General features: G+C 43.0%; 1 protein-coding gene across 1 annotated transcript in view; it reads right to left on the bottom strand.

Moving 5' to 3' along the window:
• Positions 1-18,889, bottom strand: part of LOC130189318 (galectin-3-binding protein B-like) — a 43,111-nt gene that overhangs the window by 9,642 nt on the left and 14,580 nt on the right. The gene's annotated exons all lie outside the window — the stretch shown is intronic.

Below are 18,889 nucleotides of genomic sequence, written 5' to 3'. Positions count from 1 at the left end.
CCGTGCAAAAGGATTCCCAACCAAGTACTGAGTGCATTAATGGACATTTTCAAATGTTTGATTTTGTTTTGCTGTTATACATTTTTTTTTTTACTTGGTCTGAGGAAATATTCTAATTTTATGAGATAGGATTTTAGAGTTTTCTTAAGCTGTAAGCCATAATCAGCAATATTAAAAGAATAAAAGGCTTGCAATATTTCAGTTGATTTGTAATGAATCCAGAATGCATGACATTTATTTTATTTTATTGCATTACAGAAAATAAAGAACTTTATCACAATATTCTAATTTTCTGAGACAGTCCTGTACATCTATTGCACCTGTCCATCCTGGAGAGGGATCCTCCTCTGTTGCTCTCCTGAAGGTTTCTTCCCTTTTTTTCCCCCTGAAGGGTTATTTGGGAGTTTTTCCTGATCCGATGCAAGGTTTTGGGGCAGGGATGTCTATGTGTACAGATTGTAAAGCACTCCGAGACACATTTGTAATTTGTGAAATTGGGCTATACAAATAAACTGAATTGAATTGAATAAGAATCGAGCTGTTTTACTTTGTCATCCCACCCAAAAAAATTACACAGTATCATTTTCACCAAAAATGTCCTTCAAATAATGTTTATGGAGAATAAAAACGTTTGTTATTTCAACGAACATGTTTGGGGGTGTACAGAACGATGATCATCATGAAGCAAGGTGGGCGTGTACAGTATGTGCATGAACATGTATACTTTAAGAAAATGAATGAGTCTGATAAATCAATCGGAAGCTGGAGTAAGCGAGACCAGATGTACATCCTCACCTGGAGGCTCTATGCCCGCAGCGGCCTTGAGAGAGTTGTACACGGGAACCCAGTTCTCGTGTTGTACGTCCCCTTTGAAGCCCACGACTTTCACCCACTCCGGGTTGTTGTTGACGAACTCGCCCCCGGTGGTGGTCCACTCTTTCCCCAGACCGCCGACGTACAGGTGTTTGTCCTTCACCGCCAGCCACTCTGCTTTGAACCCTATCGGGAGAATAGCGTCCAACCCACAAAAAGTTAGCCATCACACGCAAGAGACCTGAATTTAAGTTAAACTACTTAAGTATTATCCTTAGAATACATTTAAAGTATCAGTTACAGCAAAAATCGTCCGCTGCGGCTGAAGTATTATGCTTTAATATTAGATTGTTAAGAATATCACTGTTGTAGCTGGTTAAGTTTGAGCTTGTATGTGTATTAACACGTAGCTCTGCTTTGATCTTTGACTTTTTGTTTTACTTTTAAGGGCCTCAAACAGTTATTCACATAAAACTATCTGAAAAGATCTCTCTGCTAACAAAAATAGACATCTGAAAAATAACTACAGAGCCGTCAAAAAAATATGTTCAAAGTATCGTGTTTCCATCTGAAATGGAGTGGAGCTGTACTTGTACAGCACTTTTCTAGTCTTCCAACCACTTAAAGCACTTTAACACTCTGTGACATCATTCATCACCCATTCATACGCTGAATCGGGCGGACTGAGAGGGTAGGTGTCATTGTAATGGGAATCAGTATGCTGGGTGTCACTGCGACCGGCCCCCCAACTGTGCAAGTAGTAGGGGTGGGAGCTCAAGCCCGAGGTCAAGTGCAGGAAGAGCGCCAGAAGAAGGGCCACGAATAAGGCCACCGCCACAATGGGCTTCCATTTAAGGCAGAAACGAGGGTCAGTGGTGTTGGCCATGGACGCCAACATAGGGAGGCCTCCAACAGAGATTGTTGGGGAAAATCATATAACCTTGGTTGAACTTCTTAGAGTTAGCCAACATAAATAATTATGTACCTTGCTATGACACTGTTATTTAACAGATGTTCTCCTGAATGCGGACTTCGATCCCTTGTTATCTAGTGCGGTCGGGTCACTGTCACCTTGATCCAACCGGAGTAAATCATGTGCCCGGCTCTTCAAATAATTGATGTGATTGGTTAAAAGGTCTGATGGGAGGGTTACATTTACACTACAAATATGTGCTAAAGATGCTAAAGATATGGACTTGTTCACTTGTTGGATGTTGCCTTGTGCTCATTAATACAGTCCCGCTGGGTTGCTATACATCGAATCATTGTCTCTCTGTTCTTCATTTTGCCACAACATATTGGAGCCCAGGCACGTGCACAGATAGAGCCCGAGTGGTGCTCAAGCACCAGCCCTTTTGCCCTGGATGAGAAAAGTGCCCTTTTTGCTGGAGCCCACTTTTTTTATTCATCATTATTTAAGAATAAAAGTTACTCTTTCTGTCATCAAGTCCCCCCAAAAGTGTTTTAATATCCGACGGTGCATTTATCTGAGAACTTCGCCCCGACCTGCTCCGCGGCGCTCACGTGCCCCTCCTCCCCCCGCCGCCCCCCTCCCTCCTTCTCCTCCACTTCCTCCTCCGCGCAGTGCTCCTCGCACCACCAAACGGGTGCACCTCCTTCTCCTCTGACGCGCTATGGAGGACTTAAAATGACTTAAGTATAAATAAATAAATAAATAAATGCATGAATAAATACAAGAATAAATACATAAATGCTTAAATAAATGTATAAATAAATACAAGAATAAATGTATAAATACAGAAATTAATACAGAAATTAATAAATATAAGTTATAACTCAACAGGACATCATTAAATAAATGTATTTCTACATTTCTGTATTTCTTCATTTATTTATATCTCTATTTATGTGTCCACACGTATTTCTTCATTTATTTATGTGTGACATTTACGTGTCCGTATATTCAAATGAGCTGGGCGGTCCGAACCTCATTGTTAAACAGGATTGGTCAAGTCGGAGAGTAAGACAGAAGCAATCGATCTCTAGCACTTGGACCTGGAGACGAACATTGTTTATTATGCATTCTTGTCTGTACATTCCAAATACTACTGTTGTTGAGTCACGGAATGTAATTTAAGGATGTTTTCAGCTGAGAATTTAGTAGTTTAAGCATCAAATCTGTGGTCGGTTTATCGAGATTCAGCCTAATAAGGATATGCGACGGAGATTTGAGGTCCTGCTCGCGGGACCTCTGAGCTCCAGGCGGTCAGCGCGCTGAGTGGCCGCCGAGAGAAGCCTGATCTCGGCAGGACTTTTTGAAATGCTCCGCTGGCTCTGACGTCTCCGTAGCGGCTAAACATGAGATATAATTAGGTTTTGGAGGATCTAAAGAGCACAAAGAGTTTATTATTTATTAAAAGATAACGTTACGTCAATTTGACTGAGGGTTAAGATTCATAACTTCATATTGTAGCGACCCTGGGTCAGGAAAGCTACGAGACGTTGTATAGTTATTACCGTTTATTCGTAGCCTACGCCAAACAACAGTGAACACCGCAACACATTCTACTCCACTGTAAAGTATTTTACAGTGAATAATTATAAATTCATGAGCAAGAACAGTTGATGTGGTGACGTCACAAGACCAGAAAGACCGTCCTGCGTCCTCGAGTCTGGACTCCCAAGACCAGACTCACAAGACCAGACTCCAAGAAAACACGAGTCTGTACTCAGTGTACATGGAATTGATAAACGGCTGAAGTCAAAGAGCTGTCTAGGCTAACTTCTGCTAACGGTGAGCTGAGCGAGTCAACTTCAGCTTCATGTGCCAGGCAGAAGTAGTAGAGCACAACACACCAGGTGCATCACACTCCTGTGACCAATCCATGCTTCAGACAGAGGTTCGGACCGCCCCAGCTCATTTGAATATACGGACACGTAAATGTCACACATAAATAAATGAAGAAATACGTGTGGACACGTAAATAGATAAATAAATAAATGAAGAAACACAGAAATGTAGAAATATATTTATTTAATGATGTCCTGTTGATTTATAACTTATATTTATTAATTCCTATATTTATTTATACATTTATTTAAGCATTTATTTATTTATTTATACATTTATTTAAGCATTTATTTATTTATTCCTATATTTATTCATGCATTTATTTATTTATACTTAAGTCATTTTGAGTCCTCCATACGTCCAAAGACCGAGGTCTGTAGGCTCCTCTGAGATGAGGAGTTGGACGGCCCCTCCCCTAACCCTTTCACCCCCCCCCCCCTCCCAACTACCACAGGCACACAGACAGTACACACACATACAGGACTGTCTCAGAAAATTAGAATATTGTGATAAAGTTCTTTATTTTCTGTAATGCAATTAAAAAAACAAAAATGTCATGCATTCTGGATTCATTACAAATCAACTGAAATATTGCAAGCCTTTTTTTTATTTTTATATTGCTGATTATGGCTTACAGCTTAAGAAAACTCTAAATCCTATCTCATAAAATTTTAATATTTCCTCAGACCAAGTAAAAAAAGATTTATAACAGCTGAGTGTTTGTCAAGGCTCAGGAAACCCTTGCAGGTGTTTCGAGTTAATTAGACAATTCAAGTGATTTGTTTAATACCCTACTAGTATACTTTTTCATGATATTCTAATATTTAGAGATAGGATATTTGAGTTTTCTTAAGCTGTAAGCCATAATCAGCAATATTAAAAGAATAAAAGGCTTGCAATATTTCAGTTGATTTGTAATGAATCCAGAATATGATTTTTGTTTTTTTAATTGCATTACAGAAAATAAAGAACTTTATCACAATATTCTAATTTTCTGAGACAGTCCTGTACATCTATTGCACCTGTCCATCCTGGAGAGGGATCCTCCTCTGTTGCTCTCCTGAAGGTTTCTTCCCTTTTTCCCCCCCTGAAGGGTTATTTGGGAGTTTCCTGATCCGGTGCAAAGTTTTGGGGCAGGGATGTCTATGTGTACAGATTGTAAAGCACTCCGAGACACATTTGTAATTTGTGAAATTGGGCTATACAAATAAACTGAATTGAATTGAATAAGAATCGAGCTGTTTTACTTTGTCATCCCACCCAAAAAAATTACACAGTATCATTTTCACCAAAAATGTCCTTCAAATAATGTTTATGGAGAATAAAAACGTTTGTTATTTCAACGAACATGTTTGGGGTGTACAGAACGATGATCATCATGAAGCAAGGTGGGCGTGTACAGTATGTGCATGAACATGTATACTTTAAGAAAATGAATGAGTCTGATAAATCAATCGGAAGCTGGAGTAAGCGAGACCAGATGTACATCCTCACCTGGAGGCTCTATGCCCGCAGCGGCCTTGAGAGAGTTGTACAGGAACCCAGTTCTCGTGTTGTACGTCCCCTTTGAAGCCCACGACTTTCACCCACCCGGGTTGTTGTTGACGAACCTGCCCGGTGGTGGTCCACTCTTTCCCCAGACCGCCGACGTACAGGTGTTTGTCCTTCCATGTTATTTTATAGTGCTGGCACAAGCGCTGATGACACCGTTCTGGTGACCCTCATTAAAGATGCACGTTAACTAAGGAGCAACATACAGATCTTTAGCAGTCATGCCTGAAGTATTATGACAAAAAGACCCGCCGTGTCATCTATTCAGTTCTTGTCTCTTGATACTTTATTGATCCTCGTTAAAGCAGCAGTAATATATTTTTAAAACTAAAAAAATCAATCAAGTCTCGGTCCTCTTTGTGCAGCACTTTGCATCGAGCATTTTGATTGGCTGTTCAACACGACAGGAAACAGAAATACCAGCGAGTTGCTAACTTTGGCTCATCAGTGCTTTTTGTTGCCTGCTGCTGCTGGAAGAGGCGGATGAGAGCTGCAGGCCTGAAAATCAAGACAATGACCTTAAAGATGCTAAAACGCTTGGTTCGTACGAGGGGAACTGCAGAGTCGGGTAATGATTATCTGGGTTCATCACTATTCCTTTCACATAACGTAGTTATTTGATCCATCGAAGATATGAAAATAATTATCTGTGCGGATTTAGTATATAGCATGAAGTATATAATGCTGAATTCCATGTCCTGATTAAATTTATAATAATTTATATAAATTATCATTTTAATTGTAAGTGGGCTAACATGACACAATAATGAAAATACAGCCACATGTTACTCACAGCAAAGCAAGTGATGACATCGCTGCACTTTCCCTCTTTCCCTCCACATGACAGTGTGAATGTAACCTGGCATGAGAATACTTGTGAATCAGTCCCACTAAACCATTCCTATGAGTTTGTATCATCCTGTACTATGAGAGCATGTGGGGGAGTCGTCGTTATATATATGTATGTATATATATATACATATATATGTATATATACTGTATATACATATATATATACATATATATATATAAAAACACAGTGATAAGTTAATGAACTACCGAAGCATCTGATCAGTCATCTTTAGTCATGTCATGCTTTGGTCACACTTCTCAGAAACCTACGAGTCACCGTGGCTGTGTAACCCGCCTGTCCAGGCATGCAGGCCCGCATGTTGTCAACGTGTGACAGTCAGTTGTGCGCTGGGACTTGAAGACAATCGTAAAACACAAACCTTTGCGAACAACGTTGAATGTCTCCGACATGTTTAAAGTCTGTTGTTTTCATTCTGTTGGCGAAGAGTGTGAAGATGAATGTGACTTTCAACTCTTTTCACATGGAGGATAGAAACATTTTAATTAATTCAGAAAGACACACGCAACATAATCTGGAAAGGTCAAGACAGTAGCAGCATCTTGAAGAAAAACAGTATAAGAAACAGGGATGAAAGGTATAGAAGTATACAAGTAAGATAAAAGTAAAATCAAACAAAATATATGTAATATACAATCACATCTTACACAACACACAACAACACTGACAAATCAAATACAAAATATTAAATATAGACAGAGTGCGCAAAGTGTGTGTTTATTGCAGACAAATGAAATGAAATGTGTGTATGTGTATAAATGCAAACAACATGTTACGGTGAAGTGCAGATCAACATAGATTATATTCAGTTATTGTTGTAGGAACCAGCAGATCTGGAAGTCTGGTGATCTTTATGTTCAACTCTTCCTTATTCAGTAGTTCTGCATATATCCAGAGTGCTTAAGGAACTAGTCAGATCATCTATATAATATGTATTCATTTACACTTATCATTGTGTGTGTCTCACATCTGGATGAACCCAAAATGAAAGATTGGTATTTGCTATTTATTTTCCAAATATAAAAAAGCAGGATATGGCACGTATATGAAAATCGCTGTTGTGTGTTGTAGTTAATCAATGAAGATTACAAAACAAATCATATTGAAGCATCAATAATCAATTGAATACGAGACTACAGGATACATTGCGTGTCTGCATTGGGCTCAGACATACCGTCTCACTACAAAGCGAAGCAACACATTAGACAGAGAAGCCAGAACCTGGGTCCTATTCACCGCCATGTTGTTCTTGAAGTCCTGAACCTGGAAGATTTACTTGTTTTGGGCAGCGAGGAGAAGACGACACGAAGTGGATGTTAGCTCCATTGAGAGAGACGGTTTTGAGGCACCAGCCTCACTGTCGAAACGACCAGATCTCAAGCTTCGGTTTGCGACTTGCTGGTTTCTTGAAGACGCTCGCTTTCCCAGCGACCGCATAGTTCTTAAAGATCAGGGGACTGTTGTGGATGGTGTTGACCAGGCTGGTATCGTATTGATTGTGACGCGAGTAGACGCTTTGTTTATGAGGCAGCAGAGCTGCGCCCATGGTTTACATGTGTAGATCCTCGGTCGGTAATCATCATCATCTCTGCTGAACTTTGGGTTGATATCAGATTGCTGAAAACAAGAACATTAAACTGGAAGGCTTGTGAGCTCACGGGTTACACTATGCGCTGTAGAGAGACGCAGTTGGACTCAGCTCATACAGGACCTCAAGGGGATCATGGGGAAACGAATGAGACCAACAGCTCAACTGCCTAACCAGTCGGTTGTTCTTTCTCCTGATCCAGCTCTCCACAGTCTGGAGCACGAAATGTTCATCTGGTACCACCAGGCCCGAGCGCAGCAGAAGGGATCTGAGGAGCTCCACGGAGAAAGTCAACCAGCTGGTCCAACAGTTTGGGTAGTTCCGCAGCCATGTACTGAATATGCTCCCTTGGAGGAACTCCAGTCCTGAGTCTCCTGTATTGCAGAGGGACACCCATGCTTGAACGAGGCCCTCGGGATTTTAGAGAACAGCTGCCTGGTGTCCTCCATCAGCTGCTTCACCCCAAACGTAGCTTGTCCTGCGGAGCACCGCAGAGGACAAGTTCACATCCACCTATGGCATAGATGCACCTAATAGACGTGTATATATACATTATTTGGGATTGTATCAATTTGTAAACGAAATGCTCGAAATCCATTCTAGTCATCATAGCTACTTGCTTATATACGTGATTAAGGAGGAGAAATGGCTGGCAAGACACGACGCCGACCGCGATGCGTTGGAGACGCCTGAAGCGCTGGAAGAGAGGGAATTACAGAGGATCAACCAGTGGGCTCAAACCGTGACACCCACCACCTCCGGGGTCCCGCCTTCCTGTGTGTTTCCAGTCATGTTCGACCGATGAAGAAGAAGCGCCATTGCCACAAGATTCATCACCATCCGATATAGCTGATGCTGTGGTCCAGCTTAGTACAGAGCATCGTCGTTGGGTCAGATTCACGCTTCGAAACCACAAATCATTGGATGAAATATTTGATATAGAGCCACGCGAGCCCGGAAAACCAGTTTCGGTATAATGCGACGGCTCGCTTGCAGATAACGCCGCCTTTTGTGGCTGCAACAGTGTCATTTCGTTAGTGAACGCATTTAGAAAGATACATCTCTGTGCCTTCATACATTTCAGACTTCATCCAGCCAATGGGTCCAGTTAAGGATGTCACACGACAGAGAACACAGCAACATTGAGTCCCAGCCCTCCGCGCAGTTGGGGTCAATACCGCCCCTGGTGGGGGGATGTAGCGGATCGGCACTTTTTCCGTGTTCTTCCCGACGACAACAGACCGGCTCGGCGAAGCCAGCCGGCGACAAACCACGGGCCTCCGCCAGTGTCCCAGCCGTCGTCACACACACCGTCCCCACATGTCCCAGACTCCCACGTGGTTGTCTGCAGCGCTGCCGCCGAACAGCTCATGTCCGTCCTGCGGCACAGGGTTTCTTTAATCTGCTGTGTGAGAACACACACTTTATTACCCAAGGCCATGACAGTGTGAGGTTAGAGAGGCCACACACACATTAATGCACGCACGCACGCACAGACACAGACACTTCTGGGATAACGGTCCGCGTTGAGCGAATACATAGTTGGTATATCATCAGCCCATGCTGAATACATGTAAGAGCAGCACCGTAATTATTGAAGTGAGTAGACTGTGTCCTTTTCCATCAAATGACTTAGGGAACAAGTGAAAGTATCACACAAGATATGCATCACTATTATGCATCACTCATGATCATGCATCAGTGACATGAGGTAGGCATTAATCACAGAGACAGGCATTAATCACATGAGACAGGCATTAATCACATGAGAGAAGTGACCACTCACTGAACAGGTTCATTTTCCTTGCACTTCCAGTATTTTAGAGCAGCAGGAGCCACACAGTGACTGAGAGAATCGATGTGCGGACATGTTCAACCAGCAGTGTCGGAGTCTGGATTTATGACAACACAGGTAAATGTGCAAAACATGCACTATTTTACTTACTTTTTAAGATTAGGCTTTACTGATTTTGAAAAAGCAAGTATACTTAGCAAATGTATTTTTGTTGTTGGCCTTTTGCATATAAATCCAAATTAATGAAGATGGAATGCAAAAGAAGTTGACAATACAACGTGTACACCCCAAATACTAAATGCTGCCAACTCATAATGGAAAGACATTACCTTCTCCCTTGTTGCAAAGTGACGCCTTCCAGAAATGTGCTTTCTTCTGAAGGTTGGGTATAATAAATCTACCTTTAAAGTCCTGTAAAATAGATCATTTCTCCATTTCCGCTTGTCCAAGTTTCTGCTTCACTGAAGCAGAAAGTCAGGCTGATTGTTGCGCAACAGTTTTTTCGAGAAGTACCCTGTCTCAACTTGTTTGAGGATGACCACATTTAAGAACATGACTTCACCCACAAGAGCTGGGGACAATAAGAATCGAGTTGTTTGTATTTTGTCATCTCACCCAAAAAATAGATATAGTATCATTTTCTAACAAAATGTCTCAAATAATGTTTATGGAGAATAAAACGTTTGTTACTCATGTTTGGGGTGTACAGAACGCGATTATTGCGAAGCAAAGTGGGCGTGTACAGTATGTGCATGAACATGTATACTTTAAGAAAATGAAATGAGTTTGATAATCAATCGGGGCAGCACATTCACAGGCATAAGAAAGGCTACAGGACTGTTGAGGGCCACATTTGTCGTGACAGGAAGCACTGCTTTTGTGCTGACTGGCCCTTTCTCAAAACAGTGGACCTTGTTTGCAGCTTTCTCCCAGCCTTTTTGTTTTCTCTACTTGTACTGAAGAAGATCTCTTTCTACGGATTGGATGTGTGTCCCAATGAGGAAGCAGCGAGTGCAGTAACTTCAACAGTGACTGGATTGTAAACATAATAGAACAGTGCAGTGGCGTAGTCTTCTGCCTGTTATATGAACTCCAAGCCCCCAGCATTTCATATATCCCCGATCTGGTTTCAGAAAAATAGGATGCTACCGCATTCAGCGTGGAAGGCCATGATGGTGGTCGCGATCTCTCCGCCTCCTTCCTCCGACTCTGAGAGCCAGAGACGATCCCTGGCCGTTTGTGTTTGGGACAAACTGAAGTTGACGCAGAACTGCAGGGCGGGTTCAGCGGACCCATCAAGCCATACAATGATGTCCTTAAATTCTGCTGAGCAGCTGAGGGCGAGGTTTGTGCCACGACGCCGTCCGCCGCCTCCTAGTAGCCAAGCGCCTTGTTTCGCATCGGCGAGGGGAGTGAAAACCAATACCGCTGTAGGGTGTCGCTCCACACTGTTGACTCATGGATGAGATACCCTGCGAAGATTTGGAAGTATACAAACAGGAGTTCAACAAAGAGAAACCAAAGGAAGCTGGAGTAAGCGAGACCAGATGTCCACCATCCTCACCTGAGGCTCGATGCCCAGAATGCCTTGAGAGAGTTGTACATCGGAACCCAGTTCTTTTGTTGTACGCCCTCGAAGTTTTCTGCACGACTTTCACCCACTCCGGTTGTTGTTGACGAATCCCGCTCTCGGTGGTGGTCCACTCTTTCCCCAGACCGCCGACGTACAGTGGGTGTTGGTCCTTCACCGCCAGCCACTCTGCTTTGAACCCTTATCGGGAGAATAGCTGCCCAACCCACAAAAGTTGTAGCTATCACATCGCAAGAGACCTGAATTTGGGTTACAACTACTTAAGTATTATCAGTAGAATACATTTAGTATCAGTTACAGTAAAAACGCCCGTCATGCGGCTGAAGTTATTATGCTTTAATATTAGATTGTTAAGAATATCACTGTTGTAGCTGGTTAAGTTTGAGCTTGTATGTGTATTAACACGTGAAGCCTGCTTTGATCTTTGACTTTTGTTTTACTTTTAAGGGCCCCAACACAGGCTTATTCACATTACAACTGTCTAAAAGATATCTCTGCTAACAAAAATAGACATTCAGTGGGTCAATAACTACAGAGCCTGTCTGCAGATACATGACAGTTGCCCCTGACAGATTCCATTCCACTAGTCGTAGTGAAATTAAGAATCAATAAATGCATATGAACCCCTCTCCTGCATGGAGCAACACGTTGAGATCATGACAACAGACAGCTCATCCAGGAATGCAGCAGTTTCTGTCTGGTCTTCAGCCTCCCAAATTCAATTTTGACACCAATTCGCCCTCCGCCTTCCACTGGTTACCGTACGTCGGCTGCTCATCCGCTTCAAAACACTGGTCCTGGATGCATTACCGTGTTTGTGTAGACGGATCGGGCCCTGTCCACATCCGGGATATGGTCACACCGTACACCCCGCACGTTCGCTCCGGCCTCGGCCGCAACAGCCAATCGACTTGTGACTCCTGCACTTTGAGCTTAATCACTGGAAACTAGATTGTTTGCTGTCCTGGCTCTCAGTGGTGGAACGAGCCTCACTGACATCAGGGACAGCAGAAAGTCTCTACATCTTTCTCCGCTTCGGAGACTGAAAATACAATCTTTCTCCCGACTATATCTGATTAAAAACACAGATTAGCACTTCAGTGGCAATTCTAGATAGCACTTTACTTATGGTACTTTTGTAGTTCGACTATGTTGAGGAAATGTTACATTCCTGTATTCTTGTTGTTCTTAGTTTGTATCTAGGTTGAAAATGTGCACTTAGTTGTAAAGTCGCTTTGGATAAAAGCCGCTGCTCACAATGACATGTAATGTAATGTAACAAAGTTCAGGAAAGAGAGCAGAAATATTCTGCATATATCCAGCAGAGTGAAGTTTATGAACTCAGTCAGACGATCCATATGACATGGCCCCATTTACACTTATCATTGTGTGTCTCACATCTGGATGAACCCAAAATGAAGATTTATATTTTCTGTTTCCATTTATTTTCCATTACCAAAAAAGCAGGATATTATACGAGCTTTATATGAAATAAATCACAGCCAGGTGAAACATGTGCAGTTAATCAATGAAGATTTATTAAAACAAATCACAGATAATATTGAAGCATCATTGTAATCAATTGAATAATACGTAGACTACAGGATACATTGAGCCTGGCCCTGCATTGGGCCTCAGACATATCCGTCTCACTACAAAGCCGGAAGGTGTACTGGTTATCAGACAGGGATAGGCCAGAACCTGGGTCCCATTCACAGCCATGTTGTTCTTGAAGTCCTGAACCTGGAAGACGCATTTGTTTTGGCATACATGAGGAGAAGACGACACGAAAGTGGATGTTGCTCCATTGAGAGACGATTTTTGAGGCATCAGCCTCACTGTCGGGAAAGATTCTGTGATCCTCGGGCCCTCGTTTATGACTCCTGCTGGCTCTGAAGACGTCGCTTCCCAGCCAATCGTATGTTGCCCTTAAAGATCAGACTGTTGTGGACGGGTGTGTTGACCACGGTGGCCATTACAGTATCGCATTGATTGTGACGCGAGTAGACGTTTTGTTGAAGAGGCAGAGCCAAGGCCCATGGCTTCATCACGTGTAGATCCTCGGTCGGTAATCATCATCTTCTCTGTTGAACTTTTGGGTTGATATCGTGATTGCTGGAAAACAAGAACAATAAACTGGAAGGCGCTTCAGGATGTTTTCATCGATACAAACTCATATGGGTGCTGTAGAGAGAGACGAGTTGGACTCCAGCTCATACAGGACCTTCAAGGGGATCATGGGGAAACGAATGAGACTCAACAGTTCAACTCTGGGTTTCCAAACTCAGCCGAGTTGCCCTTCTCCGTGATCCAGCTCTCCACAGTCTGAGCACGAAATGTTCATCTGGTACCACCAGGTCTGGAGCGCAGCAGAAGGGATCTGAGGAGCTCCACGGAGAGTCGGGTCCAAGCGGGAGAACTGGTCAGGCTTGGGTGAAATTCCAGTGCCATGTACTGAATATAGTTCTCTTGGAGGACCCAGTCCTGAGTCTCCGCTGCATATTTCGAGAGGGACACCCATGCCTTGAAATCCAGGCGCCCTCGGGAGGATTTAGAGAACAGCCGCCTGTGTCCTCCATCAGCTGCTTCACCCTCAAACGTAGAAGCCATCCAGTGGAGGCACTGCACAGAGGACAAGTTCACACTCCACCTTTGCGGGTATAGATGTACCCCTAATGAGATTGTAGAGTATATGTTAGATTTTTTTTGGGATTGTATCAATGATGTAAAAAATTGAAATTCTAAGTTTGAACCATTCTAGTCATCATAGCTGTTTGCTTATATACCTGATGAAGGAGGAGAAATGTGTCTACAAAACAGGCCGACGCCGATCGTGATGTTGGAGACGCCTGAAGCTGAAGAGAGGGAATTGCAGAGATCAACTTGGGCCCAAACAGGACACCCACCACCTCCGGGGTCCCGTCTTCCTGTGTTTCAGTCATGCCCGACCGAGATGAAGAAGTTAGAAGCGCGCCGCCAAGCGCTGTCAAAGATCTGGCCGCGCCATCCGACAGGCTGATGCTGTGGTCCATCGAGCACAGAGTATCGCTGCTGGCCAGATTCGCTACTGGAAACCACAAAACTGTCATTGGGATGAACATTTGATAGAGCCATAACAAGAACCCGAAAAACCAGTTTGGTATAATCGCACGGGCGTCGCCGCTTCGCAGATAACGCCGGACGTCCTCTTTGTATGGCTGCAGTCAAGTGGCTCCTCATTTATGAACGCACACGTGAGAAAGATACATCTCTGTGCCTTCACATTTGCAGATCATCCAGCCAAATGGGTCCAGATGTGCTGTGACGTCACATGACAGAGAACACGTTAAACATTGAGTCCCAGCTCCTCCGCGCAGTTAAATAATACTGCCCTCTGGTGGGGGACACGTGGAAGTGGACGGGCACCTTTCCCGTAGTCCTTCCCGATGACAATAGATTCGGCTCAAGTTAGAAGCTGAGCTGGCGACAAACCACGTGGGCTCTCCGCCAGGTCCCAGCCAGTCGTCACACACCGTCCCCCATGTCCTGTCGTGGTAGATCTCCACGCGGTTGTCTGCAGCGCCGCCGCCGAACAGCCTCAAGTGTCCCCGTCCTGCAGGCACAGGGTTTCTTTGTCTGCCTGTGTGAGAACACACACTCATTACCCAAGGCCATGTCAGCAGAGAGGCCAGAGAGGCCAGAGAGGCCACACACGCACACACACACACACACGCACGCACGCGCACACAGACACAGACACACACACACACACACTCTCTCTCTCTGGGATAATAGTCCGTGTTGAGCGAATACACATGCACACATCTATTCAGCCCATGCTGAATACATGTGTAAGAGCACAATAACAACTAGTATATTATTAGGGGTAGGACTGTGTCCTTTCCATCAAAATGGCCCTAGGGAACAAGTGGAAGCATCACACAATATTGTAAGATATGCGTATCACATGACATATGCATCACCACATGTGATCATGCATCACTACATGACGACATGTCACCACATGATCATGCATCACATGACATGACCATGATATGCATTAATCACATTGAGAGAAGTGACTCACTGAACAGGTTCCTTCGTGTTGCACTTCCAGAGACGTGGAGGAGCAGCAGAGCCACAGTGACTGAGAATCGATGTGCGGACATGTTCAACCAGCAGTGTCGGAGTCTGACGATGACAAAGAACAGGCAATGTGCAAAAACATGCACTATTTTACTTTTTACTTTTTAAGATTAGCCTTCATTGATTTTGAAAAGCAAGTAGGGCCTAGTATGAGCATCAATGTACTTTTGTTGTTGGCCTTTTGCATATAAATCCAATAAATGAACGAAGATGGAATGCAAAAGAGTTGAACTGACAATACTAAACGCAGTAATACCCTCAAATACTAAATGCACTAACCTCATACATATAATGGAAACACATTACCTTCTCCCTCTGGTTGCAAAGTGACGTCTTCCAGAAATGTGCTTTCTCTGAAGGCTGCCACACAAATCTCACTCCTTTTTAAAGTCCTGCTAAAACAGGGATCACTCCTCCATTCCCGCTGCTTTGCCAAGTTTCTGGGTTTTCCACTGAAGCAGAAAGTCATCAGGCTGATTGTTGCGCAACAGTTTTTCGGGAAGTTGCCCTGTCCCAACTCTTGTTTGAGGACAATGCCACATTTTAGTTGAACACGTGACTTCAACGACAAGAGTCAGACAATAAGCCTACTATGAACTATTCATACACTCTGTCAGTATTCATTGAATGTATTTTAACTCTAAAGCTGTACTTCTGGTACACATTACAGGACTGTTCTCAGAAAAATTAGAATATTGTGATAAAGTTCTTTATTTTCTGTAATGCAATTAAAAAACAAAAATGTCATGCATTCTGGATTCATTACAAATCAACTGAAATATTGCAAGCCTTTTTATTCTTTTTAATATTGTTGATTGGTGGCTTACAGCTTAAGAAAAACCTCTAAAATCCTATCTCATAAAATTAGAATATTTCCTCAGACCAAATAAAAATAAAAAATGTATAACAGCAAAACAAAATCAAAACATTTGAAATGTCCATTAATGCACTCAGTACTTGGTTGGGGAATCCTTTTAACCTGTGGATTACTGCATCAATGCGGCGTGGCATGGAGGCAATCAGCCCAGGTATTGCTGAGGGTTTATGGATGCCCAGGATGCTTCAATAGCGCCTTTAGCTCAATTGCATTGTTGGGTCTGTGTCTTCTCAGCTTCTTTCTTCATAATACCCCTACAAATTCTCTATGGGGTTCAGGTCAGGGAATTGGCAGGCTGTTCGAGGACAGTAATGCCATGGTCAGTACACCAGTTACTGGTGGTTTTGAGCACAAATTGTGGGCAGGTGCCAGATCATGCTGGAAAATGAAATCCTCATTCCATAGAGCTTTTCAGCAGACGGTAAAGCATGTAGTTTCTCTAAAATCTCTGGTACACAGCTGCATTTACTCTGGGACTTGATGAAACACAGTGGACCAACACCAGCAGCTGACATGGCTCCTCAAACCATCACTGACTGTGGGAACTTGACACTGGATTTCAAGCAACTTGGATTTTGGCGCCTCCAGCCTTTCTCCGTGACTCTGGCGCCTTTGACTTCCAAATGAAATACAACACTTGCTTTCGTCTGAAAAGAGGACTTTGGACCACTCTTGCAACTGTCCAGTGCAGTAATCCGTGCAAAAAGGATTCCTGTAAACCAAGTGCACTCGAGTGCATTAATGGACATTTCAAATGTTTGATTTTGTTTTGCTGTTATACATTTTTTTTTTACTTGGTCTGAGGAAATATTCTAATTTTATGGAGATAGGATTTAGAGTTTTCTTAAGCTGTAAGTCCATAATCAGCAATATTAAAAGAATAAAAGGCTTGCAATATTTCAAGTTGATTTGTAATCGAATCCAGAATGCATGACATTTATTTTGTATTTTATTGCATTGTTAGAAAATAAAGAACTTTATCACAATATTCTAATTTTCTGAGACAGTCCTGTACAGACTATTGCACTCTGTCATATCCTGGAGAGGATCTCCTCTGTTGCTCTCCTGAAGGTTTCTTCCTTTTTTTCCCCTGAAGGGTTATTTGGGAGTTTTCTGGGAAGCCTGATCCGATGTGCAAGGTTTTGGGGGCAGGGATGTCTATGTGTACAGATTGTAAAGCACTCCCGAGATTACATTTGTAATTTGTGAAATTGGGCAATATACAAATAAAACTGGAATTTCGAATTGAATAAGAATCGAGCTGTTTTACTTTGTCATCCCACCCAAAAAAGATTACACAGTATCATTTTCACCAAAAATGTCCTTCAAATAATGTTTATGGAGAATAAAAACGTTTGTTATTTCAACGAACATGTTTGGGGGTGTACAGAACGATGATCATCATGAAGCAAGGTGGGCGGTGTACAGTATGTGCATGGAACATGTATACTTTAAGAAAATGAATGAGTCTGATAAATCAATCGAAGCTGAGGCGAGACCAGATGTACATCCTCACCTGGAGGCTCTAGTGCCCGCAGCGGCCTTGAGAGAGTTGTACACGGGAACCCAGTTCTCGTTGCACGTCCCCTTTGAAGCCTCCACGACTTTCACCCACTCCGGGTTGTTGTTGACGAACTCGCCCCTGGTGGTGGTCCACTTTTCCCCAGACCGCTGGACGTACAGGTGTTTTGTCCTTCACCGGGCCAGCCACTCTGCTTTGAACCCTGGTCGAGAAGAATAGGCCCAACCTTACAAAAAGTTAGCCATCACAACGCAAGAGACCTGAATTTAAGTTAAACTACTTAAGTATTATCCTTAGAATACATTTAAAAGTATCAGTTACAGCAAAAATCATCCGCTGCGCTGGAAGTATTATGTTTAATATTAGATTGTTAAGAATATCACTGTTGTAGCTGGTTAAGTTTGAGCTTAGCGTATTAACACGTGAGCTCTGCTTTGATCTTTGACTTTTGTTTTGTTTCTTTTTAAGGGCCTCTAAACAGTTATTCACATAAAACTATCTGAAAAGATCTCTGCTAACAAAAATAGACACATCTGAAAAATAAATCTACAGAGCCGCCAAAAAATATGTTCAAAGTATCGTGTTTCCATCTGAAAATGGAGTGGAGCTGTACTCTTTGTACAAGCACTTTTCTAGTCTTCCAACCACTTAAAGCACTTTAACACTCTGTGACATCATTCATCACCCATTCATACGCTGAATCGGGGTGGACTGAGAGGGTAGGTGTCATTGTAATGGGAATCAGTATGCTGGGTGTCACTGGCAGTGACCGGCCCCCAACTGCGTGCAAGTAGTAGGGGTGGGAGCCCGCCTCAGGTCAAGTGTGCAGCAAGAGCGCCAGAAGAAGGGCCACGAATAAGCGCCACAATGCCACAATGGGCTTCCATTTAAGGCAGAAACGAGGGTCAGTGGTGTTGGCCATGGACGCCAACATAGGGAGGCCTCCAACAGAGATTGTTGGGGAAAATCATATAACCTTGGTTGAACTTCTTAGAGTTAGCCAACATAAATAATTATGTACCTTGCTATGACACTGTTATTTAACAGATGTTCTCCTGAATGCGGACTTCGATCCCTTGTTATCTAGTGCGGTCGGGTCACTGTCACCTTGATCCAACCGGAGTAAATCATGTGCCCGGCTCTTCAAATAATTGATGTGATTGGTTAAAAGGTCTGATGGGAGGGTTACATTTACACTACAAATATGTGCTAAAGATGCTAAAGATATGGACTTGTTCACTTGTTGGATGTTGCCTTGTGCTCATTAATACAGTCCCGCTGGGTTGCTATACATCGAATCATTGTCTCTCTGTTCTTCATTTTGCCACAACATATTGGAGCCCA

The sequence above is a fragment of the Pseudoliparis swirei genome, chromosome 23 (genome assembly GCF_029220125.1).
Source record: "Pseudoliparis swirei isolate HS2019 ecotype Mariana Trench chromosome 23, NWPU_hadal_v1, whole genome shotgun sequence".
Taxonomy (NCBI): Eukaryota; Metazoa; Chordata; class Actinopteri; order Perciformes; family Liparidae; genus Pseudoliparis; species Pseudoliparis swirei.
This window is presented reverse-complemented; position numbering and strand designations above follow the sequence as displayed.